The sequence below is a fragment of the Entelurus aequoreus genome, linkage group LG15 (genome assembly GCF_033978785.1).
Source record: "Entelurus aequoreus isolate RoL-2023_Sb linkage group LG15, RoL_Eaeq_v1.1, whole genome shotgun sequence".
Lineage (NCBI taxonomy): Eukaryota > Metazoa > Chordata > Actinopteri > Syngnathiformes > Syngnathidae > Entelurus > Entelurus aequoreus.
Genome location: NC_084745.1, coordinates 28,528,785 through 28,555,633, shown reverse-complemented (window position 1 = coordinate 28,555,633; position 26,849 = coordinate 28,528,785). Strand labels below are relative to the sequence as shown.

At 38.1% G+C, this 26,849-nt stretch overlaps 1 protein-coding gene across 1 annotated transcript in view; it reads right to left on the bottom strand.

Moving 5' to 3' along the window:
* Positions 1–26,606, bottom strand: part of zfhx4 (zinc finger homeobox 4) — a 171,196-nt gene extending 144,590 nt beyond the window's left edge. The window contains 1 exon segment of the mRNA XM_062021170.1: positions 26,310–26,606. The gene's annotated coding sequence lies outside the window, so the exon portion shown is untranslated.
* Between the last annotated feature and the right edge of the window lie 243 nt (positions 26,607–26,849).

Genomic DNA, 26,849 nt, shown 5'->3' with positions numbered 1-26,849 from the left:
ATGAATAGTTTTAGTTCTATTGTAAAACTTACGAATAGGGATGTCCGATAATATCGGCCTGCCAATATTATCGATTGATAAATGCTTTAAAATTTAATATCCGAAATTATCGGTATCGTTTTTTTTTATTATCAGTATCGTTTTGTTTTTTGTTTTTTAATTAAATCAACATAAAAAAACACATGATGCACTTACAATTAGTGCACCAACCCAAAAAACCTCCCTCCCCCATTCACACTCATTCACACAAAAGGGTTGTTTCTTTCTGTTATTAATATTCTGTTTCCTACATTATATATCAATATATATCAATACAATCTGCAAGGGATACAGTCCGTAAGCACACATGATTGTGCGTGCTGCTGGTCCACTAATAGTACTAACCTTTAACAGTTAATTTTACTCATTTTCATTTATTACTAGTTTCTATGTAACTGTTTTTATATTATTTGACTTTCTTTTTTATTCAAGAAAATGTTTTTAATGTATTTATCTTATTTTATTTTATTAATTAAAAAAAAAAGGACCTTATCTTTATCATACCTGGTTGTCCAAATTAGGCATAATAATGTGTTAATTCCACGACTGTATATATCGGTATCGGTTGATATCGGTATCGGTAATTAAGAGTTGGACAATATCAAAATATCGGATATCGGCAAAAAAGCCATTATCGCACATCCCTACTTACAAACGTTGCTTGGAGTGATGAATGAAGAATCTATACAAGTAGAATCGCTACTGAACATCACTCTACTTCCTGTATATGTTTATTTAAATACCTTAATTGTTTCCAAACGGTGCTTGTGACAAGGCAGTAAAACGGCTGATCAAACAAAACAGACGTCATAGTCATGGACCCACTAGCTGCGGAAGCTGAACAGATACAGTAACTCCACCGTGACGTTTTTTAGTGAATTTACTGGGGAATTGAAAATGTTTTGTCATTGTTATCCCAGCATTGTTGAATATGCTCAAAAAGTACTAAAAAATGTTTTAACTGAGTTTTGAAAACTTTTTAAGAGCCATAATATTGTTATTTGAGTGTGTTTCTTCTCGTCTTTTGTTTTTATTATTGACAAATGCAAAACAAGAGTTGCATGTTTGTTTTAATGGGGAAAGACACTAACATGTCTTGCATTAATGTTAGCATTTAAGCCAGCTAGCGAGCTGGCGCCAGTTTATCAAAGTGCAGTGAACAATCACGGTTTCACGATGATTTATAATTTAAAACGTTAATACATCGTCGAGATCATTAATCATCAATAGAGTTTATCGTTACATCCCTACCTTTAACTGTAGGGTGTTTAGCCGAATCACCATGACAATTGGTAGGTAATGTTAGGCCACAGACAAGCACATCTGTGTAAGGTTTACACAAGATTAACTGAAAAACATGGCTGCCATCAAGAAAAACATCTTGAATATCTGTCCTGTAGTGAGCAAAGATGTGCATACGGTTAGGTGTTCAAATAATAATAAGAGTAATAAGGTTAAGTGTTCACGTCAACAACATAGCGCTTTTCCAAACACGTTTTAATTGCAAGACTGCTTACTATGAATGCTTGAAACAGGAAGTGCTTAATTGTAGTGGCCATCTTAACATCCGATCGTCATAATATACTCATGTGAAGAGTATATTATGACACTTTTTACAAGTGTTACGACTTCCTATTGATTAGACGGTACATTAATAAAACATGCACTGATTGTTTGATCTAAATGTCTAATACAGGGCTTTCCAAAGAGCCATTTGCTGCACGCATCAATTTGTTTAACGGCACACCGCACGTTCTATAAATACTTCCTAAAAAACCCATACAATTTAAATAAAAGGGCAAATAGGTGTAAGTAACACGAAAACGCTGAAATGTTGACACTAAAAACTACATTTCAAGCTAATACCGATACAGATGACTGAACGATACCTATGACCAATTAACTATATTTAATTCAATTTAACTGTAGTTTGAGCACCTCTTTCTTGGCGGCTGACTTTAAAGGCAGTTTCTTTAGCACCCGGCATCTACATAAGCTTTCGTAATGTCGTTTCATTTGGCTGATAAGGTTCGATGTGTTGAAGCGTGATGGGTTTTTTTTTCCTCCTCGCAAAATGTTTGCAGGCCATTCGGTGCAAATATCACACGGAATGTCTTTCTCCGAAACAATTAAGAACTCTGGAACGGATGACGGCATGTTTGTTTACAATGAGCACAGGGGGAAATGACGACATAGGTAGGGGAAAAGGAGCGCTTGATTTGCTCATCCTAAACCAGTATGGATAATCTCACCTGATTGGAGTGTTTTTTTGTTTTGTTTTTATTATCGCTATTTGACCTATTTTCTAATGCTATCTAAATTATCATAATTCCTTGTATAATATATATATATATATATATATATATATATCATCATTGTACCATCATTGTAACTGAGCTACTGTGTTGAACAATTTCCCTTGTGGATCATTAAAGTTTGTCTAAGTCTAAGTCTAAGTATTTTGGCACAGTAATTTATCACGCACCCCTACTTACAACACAAAGCTGACATGCAGGCTGTTTTTTAATCTATATATTGTATTGGCTTTGAAATCAAAATATAATAAAATGGCAGCCGCATGTTTTGATTTGTGGAAAACGTTTGGACACTCCTGGTCTAACACATACCGGGCAAACAGTACAGTCTTGTGTCAGGTTATCAACAAAGTTTAAAGTTCAAATCCCAACTCTGCCCATTTTAAAGACAGTCCTCGGCAGGAGCCCCCCAGCCCTGTTATTATCTTCATAAACATAATCATAAGGCAGGTACAGAACAGCCCTCACCTTTCCGGCCTGAAAAACAATATCTATCACGGCATGAGTGGAGGCACAAACAAAACAACATGGCTTGAATCCTCGTGACTAATTTCTGAAGCCAGGGAATTACTAATTAACTTAAGCATTTGGCTCTCTATTTAATTAGCGAGGTCTCCAAATGAACTTTAGACCAAAGCCATTTGCTTTTTTAAACAACCTCACTCACCCTCGTTCTGTTTTTTCTTCTTTCTGACAGCTGTTGTGAGTTTGTCCTTTTCTCACACACACACACACACACACACACACACACACACACATTCTCACACAAACACTGTTATTATTTATGCCATCATGGCTTCTTTTTCTGGTTACCATTGGGAGGTACAACGAGAATACAGGCAGTGCATTTTAATGTGATTTCTCTACAAACAAACAACTGTCAGATGTAATTAGTGTTTTTGTTTGGGTTTTTTTCAGATTTGCGCTGCAATATTCCTTTATCAAATAAACCCAGTGTCACGCAAAACACAGCATCAAAAAAACACCCCAAAAAACAGCTGTAGGAAATTAAGCTATTAAGTCGAAATGACATGAACAAGTTACTTAAACATACATAATCTCTCTAAATCTTCATTTTTCAACTTTGAATTTATTTATATAAATTTTACATTTCTTTAATTACTGCGTCTATTTAATCACATTCCCCATTGTTTATCTCTCCCTGTTAAAAAAGGGTAACATTTAAACAAACTACAATAGCGTTTGCTGAATAAGCATTGCTTCTGCCTACTCCTTTTCGGACACGTAACACAGTGCAAGTTAGGTTTTTAAGCAAATCCCAAAAAATGTTTACCCTCTCTCCTTTTTGTCTGTAGCCTAATGTATTTTAGTATGCCAGGGCAGATAACAAAATATACTGTCCCACAAAGTATTGCTGATAAACAATATTATTTTTAAAGCAAATGAAGCACTGATGTAATCATAATATATAACAATAATAATGCAGGTAACCCTTTCTACTGTAAAAGGTTTTCCAAGGTATTTGGAAGATCAATAACTTTTAATTACCCAAACAAATGACAAAGTAGAGTCTCGATCTATGTTAGCAAAAAATTTAATGAATCAATATAATTTTACTTTGTAGTGTTTCACACGAGCGAGTAGCGAGGAACTCATCTTGAGTGTGTAAGCCAGCAGTTTGGTCTCTATGACTGACAAGGGGGTTCATTCTGCTCTCATCCTGCAGCTATCGATTTTTTTTTTAGTAATGAAATAATCTATCGATTAGTTTGTTCGACTATTCGAGTAATACCGTATTTCCTTGAATTGGCGCAGGGAATATAGTATTCGCACGTCTAGAATTACTGCCGGGTCAAACTCGTTTCTCAAAATAATTAACGCATGCTTGGCCTTATCGCCGGTTTATTATTGAAGCTGGATCAAATTCGTTTCGCAAAATATTAATTTTATTATCGCATGTCTATAATTTTCGCCGGGTCAAACTCGTTTCGCAAAATATTTAGCATATGTCTAGAACTTCCACCGGGTCAAATTCGTTACGTCACGAGTGACGCATCTGTCCTCATTTTCAAAATGGAGGAAGCTGCTTTCAGTAGTTTACAATCGCACAAAGGAAAAAAGATAAAGAGCTTTTCAGTAGGATTTAAGGTCCAAGCTATTGAATACCGGTACAGTATGCTAAAGAGAACAGTAAGCAGCTATGTTTTATTAATATACCGTAGCTGCGTGTGTGAAATACTGTATAAGTCATTAAATGACTCCCGCCTCCTGGTGGTAGAGGGCGCTGCCGCGCTAGTGATCCTTCTTGCGACTTCCGGTACTGCAGAAGAAGTGAACACACGCAGCAAGAGATTTTTTTTTTCCTCTGCCTGAACTTTTAACATGGAGGATTACATACCGGTATCTAAAATAAAACAGTTTTCTAAACTGGACTTTCAATCGAAGCAGGAGGTAATAATTAAAGGAATATCTCCATCGAAACAGAGACTTTTAAAACTGAAGAAAGAAAATAAGGAAGACTTCTATAAACAAGTTATCGATGCTTTTGGTCAGAAGGAGCTGCAAATGGACTCCATTTATAAGTACAGGTAAGACCATAATAACGTTTTTTTTAATTAAATGTGCTTTTCATGATGGTATGCTTACATCACACTCAAAGCGCACGCCTAAATTTTATGGATTCCTTTTGGTAAACGCCGGAGTGAGAAGAGGTTTTAAAATAATTACCGCATGCACGGCCATCCCGCCGTTTTCCGGTAAACGCAGGAGTGACAGGAGGTTTTAAATTAATTAACGCCCCTGCGGCTATTCAAGGAAATACGGTAGGCTGAAACACACTTTTTTGCTTCAAAGTGTATTATATGAAAAAAGTTTAAACAAACAACTGTTCTGCTTGCCACAATTTTCATTATGTTATTAGTCTAATAAGTGTACATCATCAACAGAGACATTTCACCTTTAACATATGTGCATTATTAAAGATGAAAAAAATTGTTCGCCGCCACACAAATCCCGACACCCACACACCACACTCTTTTGCGTGTGCTCTATTTTAGCGTCCGAGTGGAAACTATGTGCGCCTATTTAAAGTTCCAGGTACTCCATGTAGTCCGAATTTTATGAATTTGTATTAGTTACACTCAATAAACGATTAATCGAAGCAACCGAGTATAAATCGAAGCTTTTTTTTAATCGATTTAATCGCTTAATTACGGCAGTCCTACATTTTTGTGGCTTGTGCAGCCTTTCGAGACACTTGTGATTTTATATAAATAAACTTTGATTGATTGATTGATTGATTGATTGATTGATTGATTGATTGATTGATTGATTGAATTTACACAAACATATGTCCCTTAATTTAGTTGTAACTGTAAAATTCAAATTATTCTTATATTACTATTTCCCTTTTTTTTAATACAATAAAACAGTTTTATTTATTTGTAGTCTAATGGACTTTGTCCAAACCAATGTCATCTACAGCAAGGTTGTTTAATCTGAGGTTTATAACCTCGACAGTTTTTGTTTTTGGGACGGCGTGGCGAAGTAAGTAACCAGCAATCTGAGTGTTGCTGGTTACTGGGGTTCAATTCCCACCTTTTACCTTCCTAGTCATGTCCGTTGTGTCCTTGGGCAAGACACTTCACCCTTTGCCTCTGATGGCTGCTGGTTAGCGCCTTGCATGGCAGCTCCCGCCATCAGTGTGTGAATGTGTGTGTGAATGGGTAAATGTGGAAATACTGTCAAAGCGCTTTGAGTACCTTGAAGGTAGAAAAGCGCTATACAAGTACAACCCATTTATCATTATCATTTTCTAATCAAATTAATAGATGTCATCGATTAATAATTACAGCCCTACTCTCTTCATTTAATTTTCCAAATGAATAAACTTGCCCAGGTGCCTAAAGTGATGCACAGAGTGAACCCTCTTGAATGTGAGAGACGAAGGAAACAAACACACGGACATTGCAATTTATCGAGTTTTGTTTTCGTGTAACGTTCGATTAATTGATTTAGCAATTATCATCCCAAGCCTAGTATTTACAGTAGTGTGTCTCGTTAGTGTGTTAAATAAATTTAATCGGGTTATTAGAATAAAAAAAACTATACAATCCAGATAGATAATATTCCTCAGCTATCCTGTAGCTATCGATTTTTTTTAATAATCAAGTAAGCTATTGATTAGTTTGTTTGATTATTCGAGTAATAGGCTGAAACACACTTTCTTGCCTCAATGTGTATTTTAGGAAAACGTTGAAATAAACAATTGTTCTGCTTGCCATCATTTCCATTATTTTATTATTCTAATAAATGTACATAATTTCACCTTTGACATATGTGCATTATCAAAAATGAAAAAATTGTTCGCCGTCACACCAATCACGACACCCACACACCACTGCTCCTGCGTGTGCTCTATTTTAGCGTGGAAACTATGTGCGTCTATTTAAAGTTCCAGGTACTTCATGTAGTCTGAATTTTATAAAACTGTATTAGTTACACTCAATAAACGATTAATCAAAGCAACAGAGTATAAATCAAAGCTTTTTTCTAATCGATTTAATCGCTTAATAACTGCAGTCCTACAATTTAAACAAATATATGTCCCATAATTTAGTTGTAATTGTAAAATTCAAATTATTCTGTTAAATTCTTATATTGCTATTTCCCTTTTTTTTTAATACAAAAAAAAACATATATATATGTATATATATTGTAGTCTATGGACTTTGCCCAAACCAATGTCATCTACAGTAAAGATGCCCAATCTGAGGTTTAGAACCTTGACAGTTTTTGTTTTCTAATCGAATTAATAGATGTCATCGATTAATCGTTGCAGCCCTACTCTCTTCATTTAATTCTCCAAATGAATAAACATGCTGAGGTGCCTACAGAGTGAACCCTCTTGAATGTGAGAGACGGAGGAAACAAACACATGGACATTGCAATTTATCGAGTTTTGTTTTCATGTAACATTCAAGTAATTGATTTAGCAATTATTATCCCAGGCCTAGTATTTACAGTAGTGTGTCTTGTAGTGTGTTGAATAAATGTATTCGAGTTATTAGAATTAAAAAAAACGATACAATCCCGATAGATAATATTCTTCTCTTGTATTTAAAGTAAAACGACTAAAAGAGACCCATCCATCAGCACTTCCTGACACTGGTTCGGTACAAGGTTTGCTTTTTTAACCATTCCTGCACAGCCTTTTTTCTATCTGCTCCATCTAAACTGAGGATGAAAGAAGACAAAGCTCCCCCTCTCGTATTTAGTCTAGGCGCAGAGAGCTGATTCATCAGCCAAAACCACTGAGCAAAACCACCCCTGTTAATACCTACAATTTCATACACAGGAACATTCCTACTGCCCGCTCTGCTCTTCTTCTTCTACACTGTCACTCTTTTTTCCCTTCTTTTAATAGCAAATAATTGTTCCATGGCCGGTTCCAGGCAGGAGAGGGACGTGGAGACTGTTTAAGATCATTCCACGACTATTTTTTCCATTTAATAGAAATATTTGCTGTAATTACAGATAAGTTCCGTTGCAGGTTATTAGTGTCTGGTAAACTTAATACAGTGTTGTTTAAAGCCACCGGTCATGCATAATTAATCAGCCACTTATTCCCTGGCCTTGGCAGGAATACCCAACGCCAATCATCGGGATTTACATTAAACGGAGGTAGAGTGACGTCTGCCAGACAGGATAACTGATTTCACGTGGGCGACATACAAATGTGTGGATTTGTATTAATTTGATACACAACGTCATGCTAACGTGCTAAACGCCCTGTGACTTGCGCTCTTCAATCCGCGCCTTTGTCTCAAGCAAACAAGGAGGCGAATGTATCGCTCGTCATGAGACCTCTTGTGCTGTTTCGTCGTCTGCGTGCTTATTCATTCGTCACCGCTTCCTGTTCTGATTTACGGCGTCTGACCTTTTGGCCAACGCGCAGATCAGGGTTGTCCAAAGTGTGGCCCGGGGGGGCATTTGCGGCCCTCAAACCAAATATCAGAATGCAATGAGAACAAGCTGAAATGTTAAAACTTATAATTGATAAGAGTTTTTGTCTTTAAATCTATATCATATCTCATTTTGGAATTTTTCCGTTACCGTGTTTTTCGAAGCACCAGGTCTTTTCAGCTCTATTTTATACAAAAGGCACACCAGATCATAGGGCGTATTAAAAGGGTCATATAATGATTATTTTTCAACATTTAAAACACTTCCTTGTGGTATACATCAGTGATCCCCAACCACCGGTCCGGGGACCGGTACCGGATCGCAGAGAAACATTAAATAATTTATAAATGACTGCATTTTCTCCGACTTAACTTTCGCCTGTCCCAGTCGACACACCAATAAGCTTGTATATCGATGTACACTAAAAGTTGCAATTTGTTATAACTTTGTGACATGATACGAAGCACATTAATGAACATATAAAATATAAATGTGACAGATTTCCATCTGAATCTCATTGCAAAAAAAACAAGCCCAGGGCTTCTACTAATTCAGCGTTATAGTGAGTTGTATTTTTCATGCACTTATTTTTGCTGTGTTTATCTGGCGCAAGTGGAAAGCCGTTCCCTGAAAATAATGCCTACATTAAGCCGGTCCGTGGCGCAAAAAAGGTTGGGGACCACTGGTCTACATAACATGTAATGGTGGTTCTTTGGTCAAAATGTTGCATAGATTATGTTTTACAGACCATCTTCAAGCCACTTTCTGACCGTCTCTTCAGGATGCGCCGTTTTGTTGGGCGGTCCACTTTGACAGCGTTTTCTTCCCGTCATCTTTGTTGTATCGGTAGTTTTTAGTGCTTCCATAGCGAGTCTACTGACTGATATAAGTTAGAACTGTACATCCATCCATCCATTTTCTACCGCTTGTCCCTAAACCTTTACCATAAATGGATAATCCGGTGAAGTCACTTGACCAGGTGTCATCCTGCAGTCCACACGTATCTCTTATGTGTGACTGCCATCTACTGGTCACAATTATTATTACAGCATGTACCAAATAACATTGCTTCGAGGTCGGTTTTGGTCATTTCAAGGTCTGGCACAGCCAGAATTAATCCGCCAGGTTACAAGGAGCACTGTTGATATTTGAGAAAATTAAAGGATTTTAAGTGTGTCTTATATTCTGAAAAATAAGGTGATGAAAAAAGCTGAAATGTTCAAACTAATAATAATATTAACAAACTTACCGTCTTTAAATATACTGTATCCGTTTTTAGATTTTTATTTTTTAATTTTCTTGCGAAAAATATAAAATTGGCCCCCGCATACTTGACTTTTCATTATGTGGCCCTTGGTGGAAAAGGTTTACACACCTTATCTAAAATATAAGTTCTCAAAGTAAAATAAAATAAAAATATAAACCAAAAATAATTTGTTTGTTAGTTTATTGCAGAGTTAAAATAACACTAACTTATGATTTTATTATTTTGTTTTAAATAATACAACAATAATAAACACTGTTAAATGTGGAACTGAAGATTGGTATTTTCATACAGGCAGAATTTTTTGACACATTAGGTTATGCAGTTACACAATTATTTTATTATTATTATTAATATTATATTTTAATTGTGGAAAAAAAACAAAAGTAAAAATGTAAAAAATAAAGAGCAAATCAATTGGAATATGATGAGATAAAGCTGAAATGTTTTCACTAAGAATTATTATATACTTTGTCACCTTTAATACCGAGCTGATACAAGTTGTGTCTGTGTATGTATATATATATATAATACATACATATATACTGTGATGAGGAAGGCGACAAGCGGTAGAAAATGGATGGATGGATATACTGTATATATATATATATATATATATATATATATATATATATATATATATATATATATATATATATATATATATATATATATATATATATATATATATATACATATATATATATATGTGGGGTTTTTTTGCATTTAAAAAAAAAAATTGATTAAAAAATATCCAGGTGTGCGGCTCTTGGTGGATAATGTTTGGACACCCCTGCCGAAGAATAAGCGTTGGAAAGTTGATCAAAAGTGGCATTTAAGATGAACGTCGGCCGCCAACGTGACACGTCATGGCTGTCAGCAGCGGCAAGAAAGAACATGAGAACAAAGACACCAGCAGGGTGACATGAAAAACAGACAATATTACACAAAGGGAACGAGCCTCATTTTTGTACAGCATTTTGTCAGACCTAACTCAGATGCTCCATGAAATGTCTCCACTTTGAAAGAAGCAGCATATTATTCTGCATTAAATAGCCAGGCCCGGGCCGTGGCTAATATCCTGGAGGAGATGCTAAACAGGCAGCAGAGCCTGAGAAAAAGGACGGCGTGCATAGTGAAGGGGAGAAAAACAAAATCCCCTTTTTTCTGTTTTCCCTGAAGAGATTGATGAAGGCCCAGCGAGATGAGAGAGAGGGTAACGCAATCCTGACTGGCGCGAGACCAACAGCAACAAAAACATTTAGATAACCGGGCTCAATAATGAACGATTTCAATGAGGACAAAAATTACATTTCCTACAGATAACACGCACCCCTTCCCATAACACGGCCTCCAAAAGCAGCCTTGGAAACCACGTCACGCCAAACGGCGGCGCGCAGGCGTGTTATGCTAGCACGCTAACTGCATTAGTATCCTTTTACCCCACCAGAGACGCTGACTTCGGATACGTCCACACGCATTAGGTAATTTTAGGGGTAACAAAAACAACATATTAAGTGTTTTAGAAGTTCAATAAAAAACAACAAAGTCATGAAAAAAGGAAGTCTCTGAGGATTTGTGAGACGGAGGACATTCTAGCCAATCAGAAGCCAGAAGAAAGTCTTGTGTGGAAAAGGCACAATAGAAAACTAGACTGCATGTGTGATGCTGTGGTTAAAATCGTAAAACTGAAAAACAAAATAAACAATAATAATAAGAGCTGCAGCTCTCGATTATTTTAGTAATTTATCTATCAATTGATTTGTTCAAATAATTGGATAAAACACACTTTATAGCCTCAGTGTGTACATCTGGGGGAAAATGGTTGAAATAAACAATGATTGTTCTGCTTGCAATAACCTCTATGCTTTTTTAATATTAAATGCACACATTGAAATTGCACTTTTAACTTGTGTGCATTAATAAAAATAGAAATAAATACATTTCCGCTGTTGCCCACCCGCACATCCTGCTCACAGGTGCGTTTTATTTCAGCGGCCTTGCAGAAACTATGTCCGCTTTGTTTAAAGTTCCGCACACTACCTGTGGTCCAGATTCGATCCATTTTAATTCTTTATACTCATTAAACGATTAATCAAAGCAACTCGTTATAAACTGCAGCTTTTTTCTGATCAAATTGTCAATTTAATAGACATATAATCGTAAAACTGAAAAGCAAAATAAACAATAATAATAAGAGCTGCAGCTATCGATTATTTTAGTAATTTATCCATCAATTGATTTGTTCAAATAATTGGATAAAACACACTTTATAGCCTCAGTGTGTACATCTGGGGGAAAATGGTTGAAATAAACAATGATTTTTCTGCTTGCAATAACCTCTATGCTTTTTTAATATTAAATGCACACATTGAAATTGACCCCAAAAGGGACAAGCAGTAGAAAATGGATGGATGGATGGACATTGAAATTGCACTTTTAACTTGTGTGCATTAATAAAAATAGAAATAAATACATTTCCGCTGTTGCCCACCCACACATCCTGCTCACAGGTGCGTTTTATTTCAGCGGCCGTGCAGAAACTTTGTCCGCTTTGTTTAAAGTTCCGCACACTACCTGTGGTCCAGATTCGATCCATTTGAATTCTTTATACTCATTAAACGATTAATCGAAGCAACACATTATATACTGCAGCTTTTTTCTGATCAAATTGTCAATTTAATAGATTTATTGTTGCAGCACTAATAATAATAATAATAATAATAAATGTATTTTAATATTTAAGTCTGCAAAATGAATTGAAGAAAATGTGAAAACATGGGTTTTAGACACCATAAACACACAATCGTTCCAATTACGAAGAACATATTAAGTAATATTCATGTGACGTCCGTGTGATTTAGTTTAATTAATTTGATGCACATTTGTACTAAAACAAATTCACTTAACTTTTTCTTAGTAAAAAATATATTTTAACGCCATTGGAACCAAATTTTAAATGTTACATTTCTAATTAATCAATTAAAATCAATCAATTTGATTTCCGTACCATCCTTTTTTTAATTCACTTTGGCTACTTATGTCACTATATTCTAGTCAGTGACGGAGCACGAGGCAGCTTGGCAACATTTCAGTGGGCTTCTTCACGCCCACCACGGACCTCCGCACAGCGTGTGATCTGCGTTTAGAGATGCCGTTGACTAAAATTCAAACTTTGAATCAGTGGTTCTTAGACTTTTTTCACCAAGTACCACCTCAGAAAATACTTGGCTCTCCATGCAAGTACCACCATAATGACCAAGATTACAATACAGTAGCGTAGTAGGCCTAAGTATTCTTTAAAAACAAAGCAGAGAGTTTATTTAACAAGTATATTTAATATTTCTGGCCACTGTAACATTGCGTTGTAGGCAAATAAAACACGGTACTTCAATCAAGTGATTCTTTGGCGTACAACTAGATGGAGAATTATTGTAGCTTTGAAAAATAATTTACAGGTATATTTATAGTGATATCACTCTAAAATCAATGTTTCAATTTGTATATGTTCTCTTTGCTGATTGGCTGTGAGATATCACACGGTTCTTCTACCGTATGGTGATGTATATTTCAATGTATGTGTTCTAATATGGTATTAAGAAACTTCCTGTAGATCAGGGGTGTCAAACTCATTTTAGATCGGGGCCCACATGGAGAAAAATCACGGCACGATAACGTAAAAATAAAGACAAATTAGGATTGTTTTCTTTGTTTAAAAATAGAACAAGCACATTTGGAAATTGTACAAATCATAAAATGTTGTTGTTGTTTTTTACAATTACCTGTTGTGGTTAATAGCATATGTACCGTATTTTTCGGACTATAAGTTGCAGTTTTTTTTCATAGTTTGGCCTTATACTTAGGAGCGACTTATGTGTGAAATTATTAACACATTAACGTAAAATATTGAATAATATTATTTAGCTCATTCACGCAAGAGACTAGACTTATAAGATTTCATCGGATTTAGCGATTAGGAGTGACAGATTGTTTGGTAAACGTATAGCATGTTCTATATGTTATAGTTATTTGAATGACTCTTACCATAATATGTTACGTTAACATACCAGGCACGTTCTCAGTTGGTTATTTATGCGTCATATAACGTACACTTATTCAGCCTGTTGTTCACTATTCTTTATTTATTTTAAATTGCTTTTCAAATGTCTATTCTTAGTGTTGGGTTTTATCAAATAAATTTCCCCAAAAAATGCGACTTATACTCCAGTGCGACTTATATATGTTTTTTTCCTTCTTTATTATGCATTTTCGGCCTGTACGACTTATACTCCGGAGCGACTTATAGTCCGAAAAATACGGTACTTTATTTGTCCTTATTTATATTTCCTGATAATGTTGGTGTTCATTTTCAATCTATCAAGATAAAAAAATTATATCAAAATCCAATTACAGTATGTTATTTATGTAGTTTGATCATTTTTCTCGACTGATGTACTAACATCATGTGGTTTATTTTGTACATATGTAGCATCATCTACAAAGATACAAAGAATTGCTATTGCGACATCCAGTGGACACATTTAGAACAGCTGTTTCTTTCATTCAAAAATGTCAGGTTAATTTTTATACTTAGCAAACTCATCCCGCGGGCCGGATAAAACCTGTTCGCGGGCCTGATCCGGGCCCCGGGCCGCACGTTTGACACCCCTGCTCTAGATCAGCCATGCCCCTGTGACGTCACGTGGCCCAGCAAGGACCCACTCCAGCTCAACACTCCGGAGGTACTTGATCCTGGCAGGTGGTGCGGGTCACAGGCAGATCACTATCGCCACATGGCCGACACGCCGTCAGCGCTGAAAGTCCGTCAAGTTGCCGGAGAGGCAGGAAAACGAGGAGATGCAGCGTGGGTATGCATGGAGGAGAAGGCAAGTGGGCGTCTTTGTCCTTCCACTCCAGCGTGTGTTTCCTCCTCTGGTCTAGCCTCCATTTGCATATGAAAGGCAGGGAGAAGGCGTGCAAAAGGTCAAAGAAAGAGGATCCTGTCCAATAACGGACAACAAAAACAGGGCCACGTCGGCTTTTGTGGGGTTGCATGTTCTCCGGCCCCTCCCCTCCTCGGACCCCGACATTCTGGGGATCGTTTCCATACAGCAGACGCGAGGGGCCGATGATGACGGTTGATCATAAATTAGTCACAAAAGTCCAGTCGGGTCACATGGAAGTCACGGTGGCAATTTGAAGCCGAGCGCTCACACACACGGAATTCACATAAAACACACCTGCTTCTCCCCTGCACAGTAACAAGACCACATCGCAACAAATCCTCCATACAGCAAAAATAATGATCAGCGCTTGTAAATAGCACCTAATGAAGCTTATGCTACATGTGCAGCAGCTCCACATTAAATGTTTTCTCCACAATTGCAGGATACCCTCTGAGAACCAGTGTCCCCTGCAATGGATATTTATTTTTAATCTATTTGTTTGGACAAAATGATACATTTTGGGAGAAAACGTATAGTTTTTTTTATGCAATACACAAATGTCCACTGCAGTGGACGCTGGTGCCAACACTCACACTTTACAAAAAAGTAGCCCGAAAAGCTGTTGAAATGTCCTTGTCATAATAATAAGACTAATACCAATAGATTTGATATTTTTTCAACACCCGTAGTGCTTATGCAAAGCACCAATGTCCACTGGAGTGGACATTTGTTGTTGGTCTCCTTTTTGACCGTTTTGGTCTATTTCTTATGTCAGAGTTCCGCATTTGTTGAAAAAAGTATCCTTGTTTTACAAAACACAGATGTCCACTACAGTGGACATTACACATTTGGGGGCGAGGGGAGTATCATTGTTGTGCAAAACAGTTAATTCTGGAAAAAAAGAAATAGACCAAAATCAAATGTCCACTCAGAAATAGGCCACTGCAGTGGACATTTGCTTCCTTTGTCAAGAGTTACAACATTTGGCGAGGGAAAAGCAGCTCTGTTAAGCAATATCCAAATGTCAACTGCAGTGGACATTTCAGAGTCACGGATTTTGGAGGAAAAAAACGTAGTCCCGTTATGCAAAACACGAATGTCCACTGCAGTGGACGCTGGTACCAACACCCTGCTGTTGAAATGTCCTTGTCATAATAATAAGACTAATACCAATAGATTTGATCTTATATAGCGCTTTTTTCCACACCCGTAGTGTTTATGCAAAGTACCAATGTCCACTGGAGTGGACATGTGTTGTTGGTTTCATTTTTGACCGTTTTGGTTTATTTCTTATGTCAGAGTTCCACATTTGTTGAAAAAAGTATCCTTGTTCTGCAAAACACAGATGTCCACTGTAGTGGACATTACAACTTTGGGGGCGGGGGAGTGTCTTTGTTGTGCAAAACAGTTAATTCTGGAAAAAAAAGAAATAGACCAAAATCAAATGTCCACTCAGAAATAGGCCACTGCAGTGGACATTTGCTTCTTTTGTCAAGAGTTACAACATTTGGCGAGGGAAAAGCAGCTCTGTTAAGCAATATCCAAATGTCAACTGCAGTGGACAATCCAGAGTCAAGGATTTTGGAGGGAAAAAAACATAACCCCGTGATGCAAAACATGAATGTCCACAGCGGTGGACGCTGGTAACAACACCCACACTTTCCACAAAGTAAGCTGTTCAAATGTTTGTGTTATCTTGCAATACAAACAATTGCTTTCGTAACCAATTATAATAGTGACAAAGAAAAAAGGTAGATATCGTTGCAGTATTGTTGGCATCTGAGAGCAGAAAGAACTGAAAATAAGAAATAAAAAGTGAAAAAAGATCTTTGTCCACTGCAGTGGACATTTGAGTTTTGCATCATAACAGGGCTATTTTCCCCCTAAAAATGTCTGACTATGACAAAAGAACAAACATCCACTTCTATTACTTTCAATGATGAAAGATGGTTGTTATCACATCAAACTGTCGAAACTGTCGGTCGGCGCGCCAAAACCGCTGTTACACTATGGAGGTGGATTTGGGCCACTATGACAAAGAAATTATACAACAATTAATAACTCTCTGAGAACAAGCGTCCCCTGCAGAGGACGTATGTCTGTTTAATAACTGTGACAAAAGATTTTGGCCAAAAACATATGTCCACTGCAGAGGACCATGGTTCTCGGGAGGTTTAGAGAAATGTTAACTATCACACAAATACAATTTGCTTTGTCAGCTACAGCTGTTTTTCCTTTTCAAACACATCTTTCTGAGAACCATCGTCCTCTGTAGTAGGGATGATGTTTGATAAGGAATTATCGACTTCGAGCCTATTATCGAATCCTCTTATCGAACCGATTCCTTATCGATTCTCTTATCGAGTCCAGATAGGTTGTTGTATATGGAAAAAAAACACACAATATTTGGTTTAACAAAAGCTCACTTTTATTATATAATAAAAAAAATAAAATCTAATAAATAAATAAATATTGACTGTTACCCACCTAAAAAAATAAAATAAAATAAATAAATATTGACTGTTGTTACCCAAAGTATATTAAGTGGGATTTTTCAGAGAAACAAATATATACAGTAACACAAAAACAACCTGTCTCTGTGATCACTATAGGTGTATAAATAATAATATAGTGTTAAATAAAATCAGTCCCTTGGGCACAAAACTGAAAATAATACAGCTCTCCAAAAAGTGCACTTCTGCTGCTATTTGACATAACTGTTTGTTATGATGCTTTGACATTTTTGCACTTTATTTCTTTATTGAAAGAAAATTCTATGAAGAGAAAAGTTGTTTGCAAATGTGGTTGCAATGCTAAAAAATGAAAAGTTAAAGCCAAAAAAAGAAATACACTTTATTGAGTTAACATTATTTCTTTATAGGGGGAAAAATGTTATGAGCTAGAGATTATAACAACTACACTACCCAGCATGCAACGGGAGTTACGAGCATGCGCGGTAGCCCCGAAAAGTGTTGCATGTTGCCACGCTGTGAAAGTAAACGTCAAGAAGTCAGCCAACACGCCTCGTCTGCATTATTTATAATTAGACAGACAACACATCTACAGTGTGATTTTGTTTTGTTTACAAGGAAAGAAAAACAAAAGTTAAAAAAGGGAGATGTGTTGTATATATATGTATGTGCTGCGGTTGTTTTAAGAACATTGCGACAGCTGCCGTAAAGGAGGTGCGTTGCTAGCCTGGTTGCTATGTTTCCGGTTGGTCGTAAAAGTGTTCGTCATGTGTTTTACCCTGCTAAAATCTCTCAGTAAAGTTATTCGATGGATTATAGCTTTTGTTTTGAACTTTATTACACCTTGGAGCGCTTTTTCCCGTCCATTGTTTTCCTGCTTTCGCTATCTGCGCCTAATGACCAAGGTACGTGACGTCAATTCTTGTGATGTCCCACGGAGCATTTCCGGTCGGGACGGGATTCGAATAAATAATCAACTCTTTTCCTTTACTATAGTGGTCTCGATAACGGGTACCGGTTCTCAAAAAGGGATTCGAGTCCGAGGACTCGGTTCTTTTCTTATCAAACAACCGGGAAAACCGGTTTCGAGTATCATCCCTACTCTGTAGTGGACGTTTATTAGGCTAAATACCCCCAAAACAAATGTCCACTGTAGTGGACACGTGATCTCAGGGGGTATTAAAAAAAATTAACAACAACAAATGTCCACTGTAGTGGACATGTGTTCTAAAGGGGATATCCATCAATCCATCCATTTTCTACCGCGTGTTCTTTTTGGGGTTGCGGGGGTGCTGAGGCCTATCCCAGCTGCACTCGCGGGCGGAAGTGCGTTCAGCAAAATAAATCACCGAAACCAAATGTCTACTGTAATAGACACATGTTCTCAGGGGGATATTCACCTGCGACAAAATAAATGACCAAAACAAAATGTCCACTGTAATGGACACACATTTTCAGGGGAATATTCAAGTGCAACAAAATAAATAACCAAAAACAAATGTCCTCTGTAATGGACGCATGCTCTCAGGGGGATATTCAACTGCAACAAAATAAATAACCAAAAACAAATGTCCTCTGTAATGGACACATGTTTCAGGGGGATATTCAACTGCAACAAAATAAATAACCAAAAACAAATGTCCTCTGTAATGGACACATGCTCTGAGGGGGATATTCAACTGTGTCAAAATAAGCCACCGAAACCAAATGTCCATTGTAGTGGACACGTGTTCTCAGGGGGATATGAAACAAAAGAAATGTGTGGACGTGTTTTGAAAGGGACATTTGAATGCGACAAAATAAACGACCCGAAAGAAATGTCCACTGTAATGGACGCATGCTCTCAGGGGGATATTCAACTGCAACAAAATAAATAACCAAAAACAAATGTCCGCTGTAATGGACACATGTTCTCAGGGGGATATTCAACTGCAACAAAATAAATAACCAAAAACAAATGTCCTCTGTAATGGACACATGTTCTCAGGGGGATATTCAACTGCAACAAAATAAATAACCAAAAACAAATGTCCTCTGTAATGGACACATGTTTCAGGGGGATATTCAACTGCAACAAAATAAATAACCAAAAACAAATGTCCTCTGTAATGGACACATGTTCTCAGGGGGATATTCAACTGCAACAAAATAAATAACCAAAAACAAATGTCCTCTGTAATGGACACATGTTTCAGGGGGATATTCAACTGCAACAAAATAAATAACCAAAAACAAATGTCCTCTGTAATGGACACATGCTCTGAGGGGGATATTCAACTGTGTCAAAATAAGCCACCGAAACCAAATGTCCACTGTAGTGGACACGTGTTCTCAGGGGGATATGAAACAAAAGAAATGTGTGGACGTGTTCTGAAAGGGACATTCGAATGCGACAAAATAAACGACCCAAAACAAATGTCCACTGTAATGGACGCATGTTCTCAGGGACATAGTCAACTGCAGCAAAATAAATTACCAAAACCAAATGCCCACTGTAATGGCAGTGTTTCCCAAACATTCATTTATTTGTGGCGGCCCGCCACGAAAGAATTACGTCCGCCACAAATGAAAAAATTAAAAAAATAAATATATATATATATTTTTTTGTCCTGTCCAAAACATTTTTTTTTTTTTGTCCTGTCCAGCTTCTCAGGCAAATCATATAGTTGATGTAGATGCCCATATAGGCTGTTCAGATTTACTTTACAAAAGAGAAGTGTAGGATACTTCTCTTGTTGCCTTATTTGTATTTGACCACTACTGTTTTCTGTTTATTTGTTACTGACTGTGGCAGGACACCTCTGCCTCTGTTTCACTTCATGTTGCTGGTAAATAATATGGTTGTAGTAGTAGGCTAAAGTTAAATTATTTAGTATGTACTAATTTAAGTGGGCAGAGCTTTAAGAGACATTTTAGCTTTTATATTTTATAAGATATATTTTTTGTAAGAACCACAATTAATAAATATATTTCAGTGAATAACTTATTGTTCAAATCTGTATATAAATATGTACATTAAGTGTTGTAATTATATTGTAAAATGGATGGATAGATGGATTGATGGATGGATGGATGGACGTTTAAAACAAAACTGTTATTATTAATTAGTAAGTATACATTTTTTTAGCCTTTTTAGAGAAAATCATATCATTGTAGTAAATTATGCAAATTACTCGATGATGTCATGGTGACCACGCCCATAGCCACGCCCATAACTACGCCCCCACCGTCACAGGTATCTTGGCAGTTTATGGGAGACACTGAATGGACACACGTTTTCAGGGGAATATTCAATTGCGACAAAATAAATGAACAAAAACAAATGTCCACTGTAATGGACGCACATTTTCAGAAGAATATTAAATTGCGTCAAAATAAATGACCCAAAACAAATGTCCACTGTAATGGACGCATGTTCTCAGGGACATAGTCAACACTAGCAAAAAAAACTGACCACAACCAAAAGCCCAGTGTTCGTACACCTGTTCTCTGAGAGATAGTCAGAGAAATGAGCAAAAACAAATGTCTATTGTAGTGGACATGTGTTCTAATGGGGATATCTAACTGTGACATAAGAAGTCACCAAAAACCAATGTCCACTATAGTGGACACGTTTTCTCAGGGGCATCTTTTTGACCTATTTGTCGTATAGAGAAGAGGAAGAATACTAAGTTTAAGACACAAGTGTTTCCGTCTGCTGGCATGCATGGGGGGCGGAAACGGACGAAACACCCGCCTGGCGTTTCCGGGGTCCGGGTTTTCGACAGACAACAGCAGCAGGACGGATGGAGAAGGGGGTTGGGGGGGGGGGGTTGACATGGAGGAGAGCATTTCATCTCCCTTTCATCTCTGTCACCCAGTCAAGCGTTCAATGCCCCATTCAGCGCCCGGCCAGCATTATGCAAAATAATGCTAATCCCCCTTCCCCGTGCTTTCACACTTGTATAAACTGCCCATCCTGCCTCTGAAAAGCAATAATATCAGTTTACGTTGCTGTCCAAAAACAGGATTAGCATGCAAGCATTAGTAGTATATAACCGCCACCTTTGGCTGCAGTGCATCCTTCACAGAGTTGGCCCCACTGAGATGTGTCCCCGGCTCCTTAGTTCCTGCACTTGACAGAATCACAGTCGTGTCCACTAATCAAAAACAAATCCGGCGACGTGTCCCGTGCCAGCCTGAGCAGACGTTACACATGTGACACGCCACTGAAGTGGTGTCATCCAACCATACGCCCCCGCCTCCTTCCAACCCACCCTGCACACATTGCAGCCACATGCAGCTTTTGGAATATGCCTGCATGTACAAGACCAGGGTGTAAACACAAGCGTCAGTCGGGGCTCTGTGGGGAGTGGGGGGGCAGTGGGGGGGTGACAACCATCCTGACTGGCAGCAGATCATGGGACATTAGTCAGCACAATTAAGCAGGTTGTCATGGCGACTAATGAAATTTGGCCGGGCGCAGATTTACATAAGCGGGCTGGTTATGCGCCGCTCGCCATTATTCTTTCACCACAATGGAACCACTTGTACCTCGGCCCCCGTGTGCCCACCGGCGAGCTACAAGCTGGCAATTTGCATATGTTAATATAATTAAGTGCTAATTACACTAAAAACATCGCATATTCACAAGCGCCCACCCCTGCAGGAGCTACGGAGAGGCTTGATCTCACTTCAAGTCTTTAAGGGGGAACTTGTATGTGTGTGTGTGTGTGAGTGTGTGAGTGTGTGTGTGTGTGTGTGTGTGTGTGTCGCTCTGTGGTGCCCCAGGCCTGACACATGCAGGAAGCCCCCCTTCCCATACAGTACACACACTCGCCACCGCTAGCCCCCCCTTCTGGGCTGCTGCAGACTTCTTAGCGTCCACTGTAGTGGACATTTGTTTTTTTATCGGAGTTTCACCATTCAGGAAAAATATGAATTAAATTAGTTTTTGGCCTATTTTTTTCATCAGGATTACACGTATCCATGTTATGCAAAACACCAATGTCCACTGCAGTGGACATTTGTTTTTGGTCTTTCTTTTATCAAACGACATTTATTTTTGGTCTTTTTATTTTGTCAGAGTTACATTTTTTGGGGGGGTGAGAGGGAGTATCTTATTATAATGATAATTACTATTAATAGACTCAATTAGCGCCTTCCTAGATATGCAAAACACCTTCCTGCTGCCAATGGGTATTGGTTTTTCTTTTTGTCGGAGTTACACAATTCAACTGCGGACTTCTTAGCGTCCACTGTAGTGGACATTTGTTTTTTTGTCGGAGTTTCATTATTCAGGAAAAATATTAATTAAATTAGTTTTTGGCCTGATTTTTTCGTCAGGATTACACATTTTGGGGGGGAAATGTATCCTTGTTATGCAAAACACCAATGTCCACTGCAGTGGACATTTGTTTTTGGTCTTTCTTTTATCAAAGGACATTTATTTTTGGTCTATTTCTTTTCTCAGAGTTACATTTTTTGGGGGGGTGAGAGGGAGTATCTTAGTTATAATGATAATTACTATTAATAGATTCAATTAGCGCCTTCCTAGATATGCAAAACACCTTCCTGTCGCCAATGGGTATTTGTTTTTCTTTTTGTCGGAGTTACACAATTCAAGAAAAAATATGAATGACTCTTTTTTGTCTATTTCTTCTGTCAGAGTTACACATTTGGGGGAAAAAAGTATCCTTATTATACAAAACACCAATGTCCACTACAAGGGACATTAGTTTTTGTTCTTTCTTTTTTTTTGTCAATGGACATTTGTTTTTGGGTTATTTATTTTGTCAGAGTAACAATTTTGCAGAGGAAAGTGTCTTAGCTATAATAATAGAAATAAAACATTTCATTAAAGCCTTTCTAGATACCCTAAGCATCGATGCAAAACACCAATGTCCACTGCAGTGGACATTTGTTTTGGCTCATCCTTTTTTCTTGTTTTTGGCCTATCTATTTTGTCCGTTACAAATCTTGGGGCATGAAATTGGACTCATGGTACCATCACTCACACTTTCCACGAAGTGTCCTACAAAAAAACGTTTGCCTGTTTATGTAATCTTGCCTCAAAAAACATACGCACAAAAACCAACAACAACAAATGTCCACTGCAAAGGATGCTGCTTATCTAATGCGGACATTATGAGTTGTATACATTACATCAGTGATTCTCAAACTGTGGTATGTATACCACTAGTGGTACGTGGGCTCCATCTAGTGGTACGCCAAATATTCACTTGATTAAAGTACAGTGTTTTATGTTCTTATAGTTACTGTTCAGACTGTGTGTAGGGCAAAAATATGAAATATACTTGTTAAATAAAACATCTGCCTTCTTTTAATGAATACTTGGGGCTAATACGCTACTGCATTTTAATTCTGGGCATCGCAGTGGTACTTCAGGAGTTTTTTTCTCAGGTGGTACTTTGTGAAAAAAGTTGGAGAACCACTGCACTACATTACAATACAGTATAATGGCCGCGAATCGGGGAGGAAGCCAAGCGGTCGTGCTACAATTACAGCTCCTTTGTGCCTCTTCCTCTGTCGCTTTCTCCACTCCAAGGCTGAATAATGAAAATATTTTGGGGGGCTTTTTTTTCCCTCTCCCTCCTCCTCCCTCCACTCCTCCATCGTCCACCACACTGGACGTCAGCAGATGGTACAGGAAGGAGGATTAGATAAACACTGGTGGCCTATTGGGGTCTGCAGGGAGTCAAAAGGCTCATTTAGTTGACTCTCAATGAGATGCAGCATTATGACTATGGTAATAATGCACTCCTCCTCTCACTAATCATCACACGTACGCCAGATGTTGCTCAAGCTGGGCATATGCAAATAAAACCGGATGGTTACGTCGCAGGTCGCCTTGTGCTATAAGCCAGTGTTCGCTCAACCATTAGACGTGGAGGCTTCCTTTTGGACTAATACCTGCAACTCGGATTACACGGCGTCTTATGTATTCAACCGGACTATTTTCCCTTTTTGCCTTTTTAGGCAAATTGGGTGTCTTTACAGTGCAAAGCAGCGGTATAACCCTCCTTACTGGAGGCCTATGGGGGATTCACGGAGATGAACATTAAAATGCAGAGATAGCCTTGTTGCAAAGCTCCCGTTGCTCTCTCTCTCTCTCTCTCTCTCTTGCTGAGCAGCAGCAAAGGCTTCTAAATCATCCAGCCTCCTCTATTAGACGGGAGACTTATTGAGGTAGAAACCATAAAAAATGAAGAAGGGAAATTTAATCCCTGAAATATTGATTTGCACATTAATATCAGATAGGCAGAGGGCAATCTAGCTGGGTGGAAATGACACATTGTCGACCCCGAGGAGAGGCCCGAGCCAATCTTCTTGCTGCATGTGTCTCGGGCCCAGGAGTTATAGGACAGACACCCCCCCACCCACCCACCCTCACACGCCCCACACCCCCATAGCCCCTTCTCCCATCATCTCACGCCCCCCCTCCCTTCTTCCCTCCACTCCAGCGTGTGCACCCTTAATGAAGGCTGCAATACTGCAAATGCATTAGCTTTTAATAATCAAGAAGCATTTTCAAGCCAACTGCTATTGTCTTCAGCCCATCTCTCACACTCTCCAGTGTGTGTGTGTGTGTGTGTGTGTGTGTGTGTGCGCACCCTCAGCCCCCTTCTTTTTTTTTTTTTTTTTGCTATCATCACTTCCCTTCACTGCTATATGGATAAAATGAATACAGCGAGCTGCTTAACTAACACGCTCAGCCCTTTGATGGCGCTACGACATCCTGCAAAAGCAAAAACAAAAACAAGAGGCTTTTGCAAATACAAAAGGGGGAAAAAAAGAAGGGGTTGCAAGAAAATAAAGTGTTGCCATAGAGTTAGACAATAGCATCATTTACTGATGAAATGCATTGCAATTAGACTTCCGGAAATGTATTGTGTGTATGTGATGCATCCACACAAATATATTTCTAAAAAAAAGTTTGGTATTTGAATATATTCATAGCATGATTGTAGCCTCAGCATGGGAAGTCATCTGCAGTGGACATGTGTGTTTTGGAGAAAAGGGCATTTTTAACCGTGGCAAAATAAAAATAAAAAAACACAAATGTCCACTGCAGTGGACGCCGTTTCTCAGGAGAATATGTGCAATTAAAAAATGTGCTTAACATGAAGGCAAACACAGTAACAGCAACGGTTTTACTTTGAATAATATTTGAATAATAATTTTCCGCAGATATTATTATTAAGTGTGGATATTACAATCCACACTTCCTTATAGTGATGTGCTGTATTCAAATACACACACTCAGCAAACAGGTGAATCCACTTTTAAAAAGTCACAAATTAAAGCGGTGTATACACTGATGTATACACTAATACACACACACGACACGGTTGTATGCTCGGGTTCGAGGCAGACTGGCCCCTTGGCACTGACGTTTTGGGGTTTTGCCGATCGATGCCCCCCATCCAATCCCAACCCCTGTCACTGCTGTGTCCCACTTTGAGACACGTCACAGAAAAATCATATATATATATATATATATATATATATATATATATATATGTATATATATATATGTATATATATATATATATATATATATATATATATATATATATATATATATATATATATATATATATATATATATATATATATATATATATATATATATATATATACAGTATAGATATAATATATATATATATATATATGTATATATATATATATATATATATATATATATATACAAAATTTACAAAATATATATTAAACTCAACAAATATGTATCCTTAAAAACAAAATCGATTATAAAAAAAATGTAATTGCAAATAATTAGAATGCAGAATATGTTAAATGTTTTGTTTGATCATATCAATAAAAGAGAATAGGTGTCTGCCCGGTAACGCTGGTGCTCTTGCACGGACTCGCCGTGGCATCAGTAGCCGGACGAGGTCTTCTCTCTGCCGGGCAGCTCACCCGGAACACACCGCTATAGTCCGGATGGTGGAAGTTTTTTTGTGTGTGTTTTTTCCCGTACGTATTGTTAAAAAAAACGGTGTTGACCTCCGAAATGTACATATGGACGGACCTCCAGGAAAGGCGGGTGCAGTTGAGAGAATGCATCCGGCTTTGGGTCAACTTCAACCGGGGTAGTCGTGGTCCGCGGAGCCGCGCGTATAAGCGCCTCCGTGGATGCACGGACAACATTTGCGTCCACATCCGCCTCCTGGCTGGTACAAACAAACAAAAAAACCCACCCCAGCACCTGTTATCCGAAACTGGCCCGATGTCAGTGAACCGGGCAGCCAGATAGATAATCGATCGACGATCGAGTCGTGGATGGAGCGCACAAACACAGCAACTACTCAATAAAAGTTAAACTTACTTTCGTCCAAAGCCGCCTCCTTTCTCTTCGCTTGCACAAAAACCGTCACATCCAACACACGAAGACAACAAACAAAAAAAAACAGGTGAAAGTAGAATAATCCTTCCACAAAAAAAGGAGAAGGTGGCACAAAAAAAGCGTTCTAGAGTCCCTTATTTTGGTTCCGGTGGCGGTGGAGACGACGCGTCGACTGGGGGGGGGGATCCGGCTCGTCTCTCCGGTGGACGGAGGCTCGCCAAACGCGGAGCTCGCAAAAGGAAATGAAAATCCGATATGTCTTTATTCTGCTAATTATTATCGTTTTAGCCCCCTGCTTTTTTTTTTTTTTTTTTGGGGGGTTGAAAAAAATGGCTGATTAAGTTGAGTGCGCATGTCTTTGTGTGTCCATTTCCCCGATATGCACTCTGGGAATGGGTCGAGAGACGACGAGAGAGAGAGAGAGAGAGAGAGAGAGAGAGAGAGAGAGAGAGAGAGAGAGAGAGAGAGAGAGAGAGAGAGAGAGAGAGAGAGAGAGAGAGAGAGAGGGAGGGAGGGGAGGGA